The sequence below is a fragment of the Panthera uncia genome (genome assembly GCF_023721935.1).
Source record: "Panthera uncia isolate 11264 chromosome A1 unlocalized genomic scaffold, Puncia_PCG_1.0 HiC_scaffold_17, whole genome shotgun sequence".
In the NCBI taxonomy this organism is placed as follows: Eukaryota; Metazoa; Chordata; class Mammalia; order Carnivora; family Felidae; genus Panthera; species Panthera uncia.
The window spans coordinates 56,163,922-56,177,144 of record NW_026057577.1 but is presented as its reverse complement, the minus strand read 5'-3'; positions in this window follow the sequence as shown (position 1 = coordinate 56,177,144).

The window sequence follows — 13,223 nt, the reverse complement described above, 5'->3', positions numbered from 1 at the left end:
TGCTGAGGTTAAGGGCCACATCACTGCCGGACTTGCACCAAAGGACCAGGCCATGAGTGGAGTATGCTGGAGTGGGGAGTTCCCTCCCAGGCTGAGGGGCCAGATTAGGTGAGTCCAGATAGCCTCTTGAGGGGTTTGAGCCCTGAGAATCCTCCTTTCTCCTTAGAAGACTAAAGTCTGATGAATCAGTTGTCGGTGATTATTATGAATTTTTGAAGAACCATGAACCAAATGGCCACAGACCTGTGAGTTTCTAGGATGGAGCTTATAAATGATCAGGGCCCTGTGCAGCCTCTAACTGAACCCACCATGGGGCCAATTAACAGAACTAATGTGGATTCCAGATCATTCAGGCAGACAAAATTGTGTAAAATGTCATCTTAGCCAGTTGTCTCAAGCATATCCCCAATACAACATTTCCCCAAAGTTACCTACATGGATGGTTAGCTTTCTGCCTCTTCCCTCTGTCCTGGCAGAGGATCTTGTAGGAGTAGGAAAATAAATGGTTGAAAACGAAGAGAAGCAAATGGTCCTGAACATGCCATGAGAATGGAATAATTGGTCCCTGAATAACAGGAACAGACTGGACTGCCCCTCAACACACACAGAGCCAAGAATGGCCAGGGAAAGCTGTCCAGAATTCTTTGTAATGACTGCCTTTCAGCAGCACATCTCTAAGGAATCTCACATTGTTGTCTCCAGTTCTTTGGGGAATGTGCAAAAAGCTTAACCTTGAAATCATGTAACTCTGTGGGCACATTCTAGTTTCTCCCCTTGCTAACATTGGTGTGACGTTAGAGAAAAATAACTTACCCTCTTTAAGCTTTAGGTTCCTTACCTATAAAATGGAGTTAATACTTTTTTAGTTTCAAGGTTCCTGAGGATTGGGGCGCCGGGGTGGCTCAGTCAGTTAAATGTCTCATGACTCCAGGATAACAACCCCAGCCGGATGCTCCCCCGACTGAGCCACCCAGGCCAGGTGCCCTCCTGTGATTTGTTTTTTGATGTTGATGACTTCTTTGCCCTGAAGGGCTTAGGGTGTAGTATGGTGCTGTGGAAGAGTACAGAGATGATAGGCACAGCCAGTTCCAGATAGACTGGCTGCCAAAGATTGGGAACTGTGTGCAGTTTCCCACACACTACAATTCTAAGGAAAATAAAGTAGGAAACGGGATATTGAGGGACATTGAGGGAGAAACCATTTCATTCAGTCAGTTCTACAATCATTTATCAAACTCATCAAACTCTTCCTGGAGAAGCAAAGATCTAGTCCTTGCACTCTTGGGTCCTGGTCAAATATAAATGGTGAGGGACGCCTGGGTGGCTCAGTCGGTTAAGCGTCTGACTTCGGCTCAGGTCATGATCTCACATGTGAGTTCGAGTGAGCACTGCATCTGGCTCTCTGCTGTCAGCACGGAGCTGGCTTCAGATCCTCTGTCCCCCTCTCTTTGCCCCTCCCCATCCACACTAGCACTCTCTCAAAAATAAGTAAATATTTTTTAAAAATTTAAATATATAAGTGGCAAAAAAAGTCCCATTCATTCACTCCTTCATTCAGCAAACACTCTAGACAAGGTTAGCAGTGACCTTCACGTGGTGAATCCTTTGCTCAAATGTGCATTCACATTACTTAACCTAACTGTGAAATTTGACCCAGTTGAGTTCTCTCTCCTTGAATGCTATATTCACTTGGCCTCCAGGACCACTCTTGTCTTGATTCTCCTCCTACTCACTGGCAACTCATAAGGAGTTGGTTCTTTGATTCTCACCTTCCTGAATTCTACACTCTGGAGTGCCCCCGATTTTGTCCTTGGGCTTCTTTTCAATATACACTCATTTCCTTTGGTGATCTAATCCAGTCCTGTGGTTTTAAATACCATCTCTATGCCGACCACTCCCAAATCTGTAATTCTAGCCCAGTTTTCTCCATTCCACACACATAACATATGCCTCCAGCTACTCAACACCTCCACTTTAATGTGACTACAGATCTATCAGGCAGGCATAAGTCCCAATCTAAATTCCACATCTACCTTGCCCCTGTTAGAGTTTTTTCATCTGCTTAAATTGCAACTCCATTCTTTCAGTTGCTCAGATCAAAAATGTTGGAGTTGTCCTTGACTTCTTTCTCATGTTCCACATCTGATCTGTCAACAAATCATACCTTGAAAATACATCCAAAATTGCATTCAAGTTATTTTGTTACTTAGATTATTACAATAGCGTTGTAACTTGTCGCTCTCTTTTTGTCTCCAACCCTCCACACAGTCCTCTCTCAATATAGCGGTCAGAGTGAACCTGTTAAAATGTGCATCAGATCAGATCACTTCCTTATTTAAAATACTGAAGTAGCTCCCCACTTCCCTCTGAGTACAAACCAAAGTCTGTCAAAAGTGTATACATCCTGCTTTCCTCCCCCCTACACACACACACACACACACACACACACACACACACACCCTTTTACTTCATCTCTTTTATTCCCCTTGCTCATTCTGCTCCAGCCAAGCCTGGAATACTTTTCCCTCAAACACCTACATAGCTTCAGTCCTTACTTCTTTCAGGTATTTGCTACAACTCTATCTTCTCAGTGGGGCCTTCTAAGAACTCCTTATTTAAAATTATACTCCTTGGGGGCACTTGGGTGGCTGAGTTCGTTAAGCGTCAGACTCTTGATTTTGGCTCAGGTCATGGTCTCACAGTTGTGTGGTTTCCAGCGAGCCCTACATTGGGCTCTGCACTGACACTGTACTTGGGATTCTCTCTCTCTCCCCCCCTCCCTGATCCTCCCTTGCTCACACTCTTTCTCTGTCTCTCAAAATAAGTAAATAAACTTGAAAAAAAAAATTAATTAATTAAAATTATACTCCGGGTGCCTGGGTGGCTTAGTCAATTAAGTGACTGACTCTTGATTTCCACTCAGGTCATGATTTCACGGTTCATGAGATTGAGCCTCCCATGAGGATTCTCTCTCTCTCTCCCTTTCTCTCTGCTCCTACCCTGCTCACATACTCTCTCTTTCAAAATAAATGGATAAACATGAAATGAAATGAAATGAAATGAAATGAAATGAAATGAAATGAAATCAAACTCCCACCCTATACTCCCCATCCTCCCCTCCTGCTTTGTTTTCCTCTATGGCATATATAGCCAGTATTGATAATCTACATGTATTTACTTACTATCTAGTTCCCCCACTGCAATGCAAGCTCCGTGACTACAGAGGTTTTTTGTTTTGTTTTGTTTTTACATTTTAGCTTGTGGAATTAAGATTTAGGAAGTAAATTCACCTGGACCTGGCAGGTGCCTCTTACACACACGTCTATAATGTCAAATAATTGTTTAAGTCCCAGTTTAAAGCACTCCTTAGAACACAGGGAGGCAAGTGTCTAACCTTTAAAATGTAGAGGACAGGGATTTTTATCTGTTTTGTCTACTGCTGCGTTCCCAGCGACAGAATAGGGTCTAGCATACAGAAGAGACTCGACATATACTTCTGAATGAGTGAATTTTCATATGCTGTACACCTACTATCTATCATTTTGCTAAAATTGAGAATTGCAAAGATCAGTATCTCTGCTTCTGTTGAGCTGATGGTCCAATGTGAAGAGAGATGCATAATTAAGTCAAGCATTGGGGGTGGGAGTAGCGGTAAGTGATGCATGGTTGAATCACAGAAAGAATGACTCCTACCTGGGGAAATCCGAAGAGGCTTTTTAAAAGAGGGGGCATCTGAAGAGGGCCTTGAAGCATGAAGAGTTCACCAAGTAGTATTTAAGATAAGCCTAGCTCCTATAGTAGATAATAAATCTCCGAATTTTAGTGATGCCCTGCAATAGATGTTTATTTCTTACTTAAAGCCAAATCCGAGGCTAAGTTTGGTGGGAACCTCTCTTCCAAGTGGGGATAAATGAGCTGGACTTGTCCCTCCTTGGGACTCTGTCATGTTCAGTTGAAGGTTTCCAACGTCACTACAGAAGGAAATGTGAAGGGTGTGCGCACAAGGTTTCCACAGCCCTGCTCTGAAAGTGGTGCACAATCATTACTATATTCCACCCACCAGAATTCAGTCATGTAGCCACAGCCCACTGCAAAAGAAGGCTGTGTGTCCCGAAGGAAGAGAAAAGGAGCTCAGCAGACCGCTAACAATCTCTGTTATTCCAGGTATAATGAAAATGTGGCGGGTTTGGGGAACACTGTGGTGGGAAACCAGTGTATGTGAAGGAAAGTGGTTAGCGATAAAGCTAAAAAGGTAGCCAGGACTCATCTGTGAAGGACTTGTGTTTCCTGTGAAAAAGACTTTGAACTTTAATCCCGAGGCCGCTGAAGACTGAACCATCCATTCTCAATCCTATTTTTGTAACACTGACATGGGGGTGGGAGGGAGGGATGGCCTTTCTGGGACCAAAAGAAAAGAATAAATCTGGTTGGAGTTGTAGACGGACGAAGTAAGCAAAGGAAAATGGGAAGAGAAGAGGGATGAACTCCCGCCTAAGTGAGCAACCCAGCCCCGACAATCAACTGTTCCCATCTTTTTAATCACCATGTAGCATAATGACGGTTTCCACTCCTCACCCTCATCACGTGCCTATTTCATTAAGTAATCTCAGGTACAGGTGCCATCATTGACTCTTCATGCAGTATAGGGTACCAGTCCTGCTCCCCACAGCATCATCTTTTCAGAACAGTAAGACTGTGGCTGTATTTCCCATGACATCACACTCCACTCAGGGATGCGTCGTCCAGTCACTTTCAGGCCTCTTTGACGTTCTCCACAACTTCTGTCCTTAAAAAATTTTCCCAGGGGCGCCTGGGTGGCTCAGTCGGTTAAACGTCCGACTTCGGCTCAGGTCACGATCTCGCCGTCTGTGAGTTCGAGCCCCGCGTCAGGCTCTGGGCTGATGGCTCAGAGCCTGGAGCCTGTTTCGGATTCTGTGTCTCCCTCTCTCTCTGCCCCTCCCCCATTCATGCTCTGTCTCTCTCTGTCTCAAAAATAAATAAAACGTTAAAAAAATTTTTTTTCCCAACTGTTTGAATGGCAGAAACAGACAAAGATCTAAAAAAACCCAAACAAACTTGAACCCAAAGATCATACGCCTAGACAGCAGTTGGTCACTAATGTCTGAAATTATTATCATTTGAAATGACTTCCTTGGGTCCAGGATATCGCTGGGGAGCTGAATGGTCTCCATTACCATTCCAGTCTTCAGTTACCATCCAGACTCCTCTGCTCCGTTGGTGACAAGCTGAGCTATGCTGGAGGAGTGAGGCATCCCGCGGCCTCCTCTCTCTCATACCAGGGGGCTTCTAAGGACCCCTCCACCTCTCATTTATAAGTTGAAGTAAACAACCTCACATGAATCGAAAGCATACAGAGCAAGGCCTTTTGGGCCTGAACCCAGTGTGGGGCAGGGGTGGCCCGGCTTACCAGAGGACAACAGGCGGTACCAAAGGCAGAATTTGCCACCCTGCGCCTCTCCAGAGACTTCCAGTGTCGGAAGGGAGGCAGAGCTCACTTGGTTTAACCACCAGAGGTGAAAACCACCAGTCCCATTTCAAAGAAGGCAATTTGCTGACTTTTCTTGTAAAATCAGTCACAACATCCTCTTTAGATGAGTAGCAAAAAAAAAAAAAAAAAAAAAAAGACATTTCAATCCCAGAATATATTTTCCAATTTAGTTGCTCATAGACTAGTTGTTCCCCCTTCTCTGTTTATTTTCTTGACCACAAGCCCTACCCACCACTTGCCATGGTTCCTGGGCAGTTCATTCTTAGAGTCTCATCTAAAAAAGAAAGGTTTTGGGGCGCCTGGGTGGCGCAGTCGGTTAAGCGTCCAACTTCAGCCAGGTCACGATCTCGCGGTCCGTGGGTTCGAGCCCCGCGTCAGGCTCTGGGCTGATGGCTCGGAGCCTGGAGCCTATTTCCGATTCTGTGTCTCCCTCTCTCTGACCCTCCCCCGTTCATGCTCTGTCTCTCTCTGTCCCAAAAATAAATAAAAAAGAAAACGTTGAAAAAAAAAAATTTTTAAAAAGAAAGGTTTCTCTTTTGTGATTCCAAATGGAACACATGCTTATTAAGTTATTGTAAAAAAGACTAGGAAATACAAAACAGAAGGGAAGGGAGAGAGGAAGGAAGGATTCAGAGAAAACTCTTTTTTATTTTATTTTATTTTTTTAACATTTATTTATTTTTGAGACAGAGAGAGACAGAGCATGAACGGGGGAGGGGCAGAGAGAGAGGGAGACACAGAATCCGAAACAGGCTCCAGGCTCTGAGCTGTCAGCACAGAGCCCGACGCGGGGCTCGAACTCACAGACCACGAGATCATGACCTGAGCCGAAGTCAGCCGTTTAACCGACTGAGCCACCCAGGCGCCCCTACTCTTTTTTATTTAAAAAAATTTTTTTAATGTTTATTTATTTTTGAGACAGAGACAGAGCATGAACAGGGGAGGGTCTGAGAGAGAGGGAGACAAAGAATCTGAAACAGGCTCCAGGCTCTGAGCTGTCAGCACACAGCCCGACGTGGGGCTCGAACTCACGGACCGTGAGATCATGACCTGAGCCGAAGTTGGATACTCAACCGACTGAGCCACCTAGATGCTCCCAGAGAAAACTACTCTTAACAGTTTGATAGCTTTCTACTTCAAGCTATCTTTTTAAAAATCAGATTGAGATTATATTGCTTAACTGTTTTATTACTTAGTTTTCCTCACTGGAGAACAGTGAACATTTCTCCAGCCGGTTAAATATTCTTCCATAGTGTCATATAAAATTACTGCAGAGGGGCACCTGGGTGGCTCAGTCGGTTAAGCATCCGACTTCAGCTCAGGTCATGATCTCATGGTTTGTGAGTTCGAGCACCACATCAGGCTCTGTGCTGACAGCTCGGAGCCTGGAGCCTGCTTTGGATTCTGTGCCTCCCTCTCTCTCTGCCCCTCACCTGCTCATGCTCTGTCTGTCTCTCTCTCAAAAATAAATAAATATTAAGAAAATTTTTTTTAATTACCACAGGATATTTCATCTTGTAGATCTTTATTTGACCTGCTGAATAGCCAGATTATTTCAGGTTTTTACTGTGTTTTAGGTAACATAGAGATAAACATACCTTAATAAATACACCTCTTTCTGTAGTCTCCGACTGTTTTTTTTTTTTAGGAAAAAAATATTTTTAAAGAGGAGTGTGTTTGACACATCAAAAATTGCTTATTTTAAAAGCTTTCAGGGGCTCCTGGGTGGCTCAATAGGTTAAGCGTCGGACTTCAGCTCAAGTCATGATCTCCAAGTTCATGAATTCGAGCCCTATGTCAGGCTCTGTGCTGACTGACAGCTCAGAGCCTGGATCCTGCCTCAGATTCTGTGTCTCCCTCTCTCTCTGCCCCTCCACTGCTCATGCTCTGGCTCTGTCTTTCTCTCTCTCTCTCTCTAAAATAAACATCAAAAGGAATTAAAAGCTTTCAATGATTACTATCAAAGTGCCCATCAGAAACAAAGCACTAATTTATAGTCCCATCAGCAGTGTCTGAGTGTGTCTATCTCCTCACATCTTACCAGCATGGGTGTTACTGTTTTGTTTTGTTTTTTAAAGTAAGCTCTCTGCCCAACATGGGGCTTAAACTCATGACCCTGAGATCAAGAGTCACCTGCTCTACCCACTGAGCCATCCACGTGCTCTGGGTGTTACCATTTAAAAAAACCTTTACTGGGACACCTGGGTGGCTTAGTTGGTTGAGTGTATGACTTCTGCTCAGGTCATGATCTCCAGTTCGTGAGTTCGAGCCCCACATTGAGCTCGCCGCTGTCAGCACAGAGCCTGCTTCGGATACTCTGTCCCCCTCTTTCTCTGCCTCTCCCCCACTCACACCCTCTCTCAAAAATAAACATTTAAAAATAAAATTAAAAATTAAAAAATCTTTACTGATTTGGTAATTCTGCCTTACTATTAATGTTTACTTACTCGGGCTACAGAGTAGGAAAAAAGGTTTTTTCATGGTGGTGAGAAGAAACTAAGAGGTGGGGAGCTGTGAATTCTAAAGCATAATCGAAGCACAAAATCAGTACATATCTGCATAAGTATTATGCAGATCTTTTCTCAGCAGAATTGCTTTAGGATGGTGGATATATTGCTGGAGTAGGGTACCTGCTTCAGAGCCCATTGTGCTTACCAGTTATAGGACAGCCAACAGTGAGACCTCTCAATCTCCGGTTTACGTGAAATGGTGATAGGAACACTCAAGCTGTGCAAACCATAGGTTGGTTGTGACAACGAAATAATAAAATGTGCACAGAAGTCCTTTGGAGACCATGAAAGCGCTCTCTCTATATATACAGGGGATTCTTACTGCTGTGACTGACCACAGTGAATGATCAGATTACAGCTGATCTTAAATGTATCATACTGTTGGGGCACCTGGATGGCACAGCCAGTTAAGCATCCGACTCTTGCTCTTGGCTCAGGTCGTGATCTCACGGTTTGTGAGCCCCACATCAGTGCCCCACATCAGAGCCTACTTGGGATTCTGTCTCTTCTGCCTTCTCCCCTCACCCCACACCTGCACGCCGCTGCTTGTGCATGCTCAAGATAAATCGATAAAATTTATCTATCTGTGCTGCTTGTGCTCTCTCAAAATAAATAGATAAAATTTTAAAAATTAAAAAAAAAGGGTTATATTGTTTTTAGACAAATGATCCCATAATCCCTAGCCAGCTAAAAGTATTCCCTCTGCAACCCAGCAGGATTAGACCCGCATCCTGGAGATCTGACAGACTATTCTGGGGGAGAGGGAGAGTGCTCAGAGCCACCTCCTAACAACCCAGGAGCTCACAGTTTCACAAAGTAATTTGCTTGTGTGAAACAGATGCTTCAAAAAGCAGTCGGGCATGTCAGAGGAGGAACTGAAGACCAGCATGCACTCTCAATCCTGGGCCCTGAAAGCTATTTATCATTAGTGTCAGAGAAAAAGCCCCACCAAGGTCTTGGGAGGGAAGGTCTGGAGAGAAGCTGTGGCCCTCAAACAGGGCCAGATTTGACGTTTCCCTCAAGTGGCTCTGTCTCTAGGGGCCTCCATGGACCCTTCTCTTATCCAGACTCCATTGCCCCATTGCTCCTTCAATCAGAAATGTCTCCTGCCTTTGAAGAGATATGTGATAAGAAGGAAAGGTCTAGACCAGGAAATCCAAGAGGCCTGGGTTAAATCTTGGCTCTGTCAGTTGGTCACCCTGGGACTCTGTTCCTCATCTTTAAAATTAACACTACCTACCTTACAAGAACCTTGTATTCAAAGGACTAGAAGGCCTGGCCACTGGGACGCCTCAGAGGTGCTTTGGGCTTGGTAGGAGGTGGTAGGAGGTGGTAGGAGGTGGTAGGAGGTGGTAGGAGGTGGTAGGAGGCTGTCGTGCGCCTGGAACGCCTGGGGAAACTGCAGAGAATAACAAAGGCCTGTCACAGGCTGGTAAGGAGAGGAGGAGGTTTAGGACGTTAGGATTTGATATGAAAGATAAGCCGGGACCGCGCAGGCGCAGAGATTAGAGTTACGGCCGCGGCCGGTTCCGGGCAGTTGAAGCACAGCTCTGGAAACCTGGCGAAGGGGGGTCGGGGAAATCTTGGGAGGAAGGGTGGGGCAATAACTCCCAGCTGCTCGGGCCGGCTACGGACACTAGCTCCATCCTGCTGTTTACCATTTGTGAGCTTTCATTAGCATTTGAAGGAAGCGCCTGCAGAATGCCCACAGAGTCTTTAGAGCCACACAAAGGCTGGCTAGCTCGGTGTGGGGGCAGGGAGGGTAATGGCTCTGACGTCAGCCTGATTTGTGTCTTGACTACTGGACTCCACCAGAAGCGACGGGCCTCTGTCCCAGTGGAAGCTAAAATCTATCGTATTTCCAAAACTCCCCAGGGTCTCAGCTACCTCTGTTATGGGTCCAGTATAGAAATAGAAAGTATAGTGATTTTGAAAAGAAAAAGATATTGTAATAGGAAAAGGTAACATGTTCAAATTATTAACTCACTTAATTTCACGGTTTCTTATGAAATAGAGACTAGTATTGCCTTTGTGTTAAAAATAACATGTTTCAGAAGCACATTCAGAAACAAATGCCAAACTCACAACCTTACAATGGCTGTATTCCTTGTACCACCACAATATGCTTGTGTTACCAGAAGCTTTCTGAAGTTTTGCACTCTTATAAGAAATTTGGTGTTGATTTCTTAGGGGGGGGGGGGTGGAAATCAGGCCATTTTTGGCAGTGGAGCCCAAGGATGGCAAGCAGCTGTGTCCAGGGATTCAGGTGTTGGTTCTCGAAGGTCCTGCATCTGAGACTATCTTGTCCTCCTCCTCGGAGAGGGAGAAACAGAGTGGAAGAGTGTGGAGTTTAAAGCACAGAGATCCAGCTTTGTCCTGCCAACTCAGAGCCCCTTTACTCTGAAATGAAACTCACTTTAGAAATGCAAATGACTCACCCAGCAGTGAGGGATCTTAGCGTCTGACAAGCAAACTGTGGCTTTGAAGACCCTTTGGGATCCAGCTGTGTCCTGCCACGAATACCTCCTGGGGTTGTGGTTGGGTTGAGGGAGATCAGGACTGCAGAGGGGTTGGAAAAGCAGAAAGTACTGTAGGAAAAACACTCAGTTTTATAGCGAAAGTGTTGAGTCCTGAATAAGTTGTAGGTCACTGAACCAGTCCACAGACGAGACAAGATTTTGCAAGGACTCTCTTCCATTGGCCAGGGTAGACATAGTCTTGGTCTAGAACAGCTTCTCCTCTTAAAATCTGATTTCCAATCTCTCTCCACTCCTCTCCCCTTCCCCCTACCCCCTGCCCCATACATTGACTGGGCCTTCTCTTGGGTGTGGTCCTGTGCCACATTTAGCCAAGGTCACTATAGCTGCATGGTTGAAGAGAAAAATAAATCTGTGCCCCTAACAGTAAAGCCTGAGAGGGCAGAGTAAAAGCATGAAAGGCAAGGCGAGATAAGGATGCCATGTAAGAGCCCAAAGTAGACAGCTGTGAAGAGGAGGATGGAGGAGAGGCTCAAGGTATAATACACTGCAGAAGTGCCCGATGCAAATTGCTTATTGCTTGGTGAGCAGCAGTCTCTCCAGCCAGCCTTCAAAGCTGCCACTGGCTTGTCACATGCTACAATCTCTCCTTCCAGGATGAGTCAATTCCATTTCCAAAGCAACTTGTTTTTCTGAATAACTGTGCTAAACAAAATAATCTGAGAGGCAGCATTGGTTCAGAGCTAGGACTCCCACGCAAAACTGCTTGGGTTTGAATCTTAACTTTGCCACTTAGGAGTTCTGTGACCTTGGGCAAGATAATGAACTTCTCTCTGCCTGAGTTTTAGTTTTCTGTAAAGCAGGGGTAATAGTAATAGCAACTGGTTCTTAGATTATGGTACAAATGTTTATTTTTTTATTTTTGAGAAACAGAGCATGAACAGGGGAGAGGGACAGAGGGAAAGAGAATCTTAAGTAGGCTCCATGCTCAACGCAAAGCCCAACATGGGGCTCGATCCCACAACCCAGGGATCATGACCTGAGCTGAAATCAAGAGTGGGATGCTCAACCAACTGAACCACCCAGGCACCCCAGGTGTTAATCTTTGTAAAGTGCTCAGAACATGTCCTGGCACTTAGTTTCTTTAAAGTTTCTTTTTTTGGGGGGGGGGGATGTCTGGGTGGCTCAGTCGGTTGGGCATCCGACTTTGGCTCAGGTCATGATCTTACAGTTTGTGGGTTCAAGCCCCATGTCGGGCTCTGTGCTGACAGCTCGGAGCCTGGAGCCTGCTTTGGATTCTGTGTCTCCCTGTCTCTCTGCTACTCCCCGACTCATACCATCTCTCTCTGTCTCTCAAAAATAAAACATTAAAAAAATTTTTTTTAGGGGTGCCTTAGTGGCTCAGTCGGTTGAGCATCCGACTTCAGCTCAGGTCATGATCTCATGGTCTGTGAGTTCGAGCCCTGCATCGGGCTCTGTGCTGACCGCTCAGAGCCTGGAGCCTGCTTCAGATTCTGTGTCCCTATCTCGCTCTGCTCCTTTCCCGCTCATGCTCTGTCTCTCTCTCTCAAGAATAAATAAAACATAAAAAAAATTTTTTTTTAATAAACTTTTTTTTAAAAGTTTATTTTTTTTAGTGTTATTTTATTTTTGAGAGATAGAGAGCGTGAGTGGAAGAGGGCAGAGTCAGAGGCTGCACTGAGAGCAGCGAGCCTGATTCAGGGCTCGAACCCACAAACCATGAGACTATGACCTGAGCTTGGATGCTCAATTGACTGAGCCACCCAGGCGCCCAGTTTCTTTAAAGTTTCTTTAAAATTAAATGTAAAATTATATATATGTGTGTGTGTGTGTGTGTGTGTGTGTGTGTGTATATATATATATATATATATATATATATATATTTACTTTGTTAATAAATCTCCCTGACTAGATATAAGCTCTGAGAACAGGGGCCCTGTCTGAATTTGCTTATACAGGATACCCAGTGATCAGCCAGCACAGTATATGGTAAGCACTCAACTCTTTGGACAAAGAGAACCTCCCGAACCATTCCTAGACTTGAGCTACAGAAAAGGGGGACTGGAGTCCTAGCTCCTCTTACCCAAGAAGTAAAGCTGAAGTAACCCCAAGAGCTATGCTGTGACACAGTTAGTTCCCTGTTCTCAGACACTTGGACTTCTCCTTGTCTTTACCACACAGGAAGTGTGGCCAAGATCTTGTCTGACTGAAGGAAGCACTTGGTTTCTGAGTCAGGTGTGGCTGTCCAGGTTCAGGTGTGGGACAAGTAGTGTTAGTTGCCTTGTCCATGGTCTTTCATATTCCCCTGATGAAAGAATAATCAGAAGCCCAGACAGTCCTGTAGCTTGTGGGCAGAGGCCCAGCCTCCCTCCCCTACTTCATGGCACCTGGACCTTTCTTCAGAAGTTTGGGCTGGATGAATTTTTACCAGAGAGATAGTTATGGCCCCAAATTAGTTTCTTTCTTTCTTTCCTCCTTCTTTCCTTCCTTCCTTCCTTCCCTCCCTCCCTTCCTCCTTATCTTATCTTATCTTATCTTATCTTATCTTTCCTTTCCTTTCCTTTCCTTTCCTTTCCCTTCCCTTCCCTTCCCTTCCTTCCCTTCCCTTCCCTTTCCTCTTCCTTCCTTCCTTCCTTCCTTCCTTCCTTCCTTCCTTCCTTCCTTCCTTCTTCCCTTCCCTTCCCTTCCCTTCCCTTCCCTTCCCTT